Source organism: Heterocephalus glaber, unplaced genomic scaffold, assembly GCF_053883595.1.
Source record: "Heterocephalus glaber isolate CG9 unplaced genomic scaffold, H.glaber_assembly_v1.0 deba00000470, whole genome shotgun sequence".
NCBI lineage: Eukaryota > Metazoa > Chordata > Mammalia > Rodentia > Bathyergidae > Heterocephalus > Heterocephalus glaber.
The window spans coordinates 21722744-21725259 of record NW_028258145.1 but is presented as its reverse complement, the minus strand read 5'-3'; the positions used below and the strand labels follow the sequence as shown (position 1 = coordinate 21725259).

The following is a 2516-nucleotide window of genomic DNA, read 5'->3' as shown; positions in this document are numbered from 1 at the left end:
CCAGTACAAAAAAAGAAGAATCAAGATACAAATTCTCCATGTTAAATGTTTTAATGCTTCTCATTATCCATGATATATTAAAGATGAAAAATAGTGATGTTAGGCTTGGCAATTGCTTCAGCACTTAAGTTTCACTTCAGTGACCAAATATAACCTTTTTTGGATTGAGTAATGCAAATTAAATGAAAATGTGTGGATGCTTCCATCTCTATCTCATCACCTATTACAGATCTCGAGTTTCTCAGGCTCTTCCAGGAAAATTTTATTTTAAACTTACTAAATTGAAGATTAGTCTTTTATCTACCTATAAAATAAAAGCTGTGTAATTTAATTCATCTTAATATTATTAATATCATTTTTAGAAAAGCAGACGGGAACTCAAATTACAGAAGCTTATATTTTCATGGCAGAGTTACAAAAGATATCATTCAGTATATTGCTTTCTTTGCAGCTTTTGTAATCATGGAGTTTCACTCTCCTACAATATATTATGCTGATTACGTGTCTCCTTTCTATTGGTCACAAATTTTATTTCTTGGCTAGATTTATTTGATAAGAAGAGATACTTCACTTGATCTTAGCCAAAAGGCCGAGAAGCAATGGCTGCATTTATTTGATATAAAATTATTTTGTGATGTATTTATGGCATGCTTATAAAATTAGCATTTGAATATTTGCTATCGTTTTATGATGCAAATTGGAACCATAATGATTTATTATACCATAATCTTACAAGAAAGTTTCAACCCTACTGATTGTGTGATGAAATATCCCCAGTAGTTTATGCCTGTATTATATTAATATTCATCAAACCTAGATATAGAGAAAGGAACTTCTAGCAAATCTTCATGGGTACCAATGTTGAATCAAATTACTCATAACAATTTCATTTAAATAAGTAATTCCATAAGTGTTTTGAGTGTGCATGTCCATGACATTAATGTGAAAGTAAATAATGTTTCAAAATAAAACTACAAACTAATTAAAATTTAAATAAACTGTATTAACATGATCAATGAAATTCTTTTCCTAACACTTAATTGGAAATCTTGAATCTAGTAGTGGAAATGGATTTGCATATTCTATGTTTTGTTTGAGGCTTACTTACTATTTGGAGTTTGAGGATTGTGGACTATGGATTAAATCATCTTCATTATTACTACTGTTACTTTTAAGTTATCAATTATTTTTTAAACCATTAATTCGCAATTTTAATTCAGTCAACATATTGGTGTATAACCAAATTATAACATTGTGATAAAAATATTTTAACAGAAATTATGTATTGCCCCATTACTATTAAACTGTCTACTATTAAACTGTCCCAATTTTAATTGGAATGGTCTGTTTTCTCTTTTGTCATTTTAGTTTCTACGAGACAGTAGGTACTTTGTTCATATATATTCTCAATAATGAAGCATGTGTGTGTGTGTGTGTGTGTTTCTAAGCAAATTTGTCACATGTTCAGGTTTATAAAATCACTACAAGAATCATGATAGAGAATTGTCCCATCATCATGAACATCTCCCTAGTTCTGCCTCTTAATAATTGGACTCACCCATTTCTTTCCCCCCCCAAAATTATTAATCTGCTCATCTCTATAATTTTACTTCAAAAATATTATATAATTAGAATCGTACTACATGTAATATTTTAAGATTGGCTTTTTTCCCTTAGCAAAATATTTTTGAGCTCAATTTAGGTAGTTGCAATATATCAATATTTTATCTTTTATTTTGCAGAGTAGTGTTCTACTATTAGTTTTGCCACAGTTTATTTAACCATTCCTTCACTGAGAGCACTTGGATTGTTACCAATTTTTGATGATTTTATGAATAAAATCATAAAAATGCCTTGTTAGGTTCACATGCTTTTATGTGGACATAAGTTTTCATTATCCTGCCTAGGAATTAGAGGGCTGAATTATATGGTAAGTGTATATATCATTTTAAAAGAAATGTCCAAAGTATTTTTCAAAGCAGCTGTGTCACTTTACATTCAGATGGAGAATATTTCAAAGATCCGTTTTTTTCACACTGTCATTGTTAGATTCTTCAGAATCTTCATATTTTACCTAAATTTCATGTACAAACACATCTGGATTTTTTTTTCTTTTTTTGTTGTTTTTTGTCCTCCTAGAAGATTTTTATTTCCCTTCCGATTTTCTTTAGTGGCCACTGTCTGTCTGTTTTTCTTTTCTGTTTCTAAGCTAAACATTCTTGCTTTGCTCCCATCTATGTGGCAACTTTTGTCCTAAGTAAATGGAACCCATATTGTGGGGCAGAGTACAGATGGTGTTTTCAGGGCCGCATCATCTGTTTAAGGCCAACCCCTGCTCCCTCTGCCTTAATTCAAACAAATCTGAAGTGTTATTCCAAGTCCAGGTCTCTTCCTAGGGTCATTTACCACCTCTGCTTCAAAGTTTTACTTCTTGCTCTGACCACTTCTGCTACCTCCCCGTGACCCACTTCTGGGGATTGTTCTTGGGCAACTCCCCAGTGGGTCTCTAGCTAGCA

The 2516-nt window shown here is 31.6% G+C and overlaps 1 pseudogene; it reads right to left on the bottom strand.

Moving 5' to 3' along the window:
* Positions 1 to 513: 513 nt before the first annotated feature.
* Positions 514 to 601, bottom strand: LOC147829805 (U2 spliceosomal RNA; annotated as a pseudogene).
* Between the last annotated feature and the right edge of the window lie 1915 nt (positions 602 to 2516).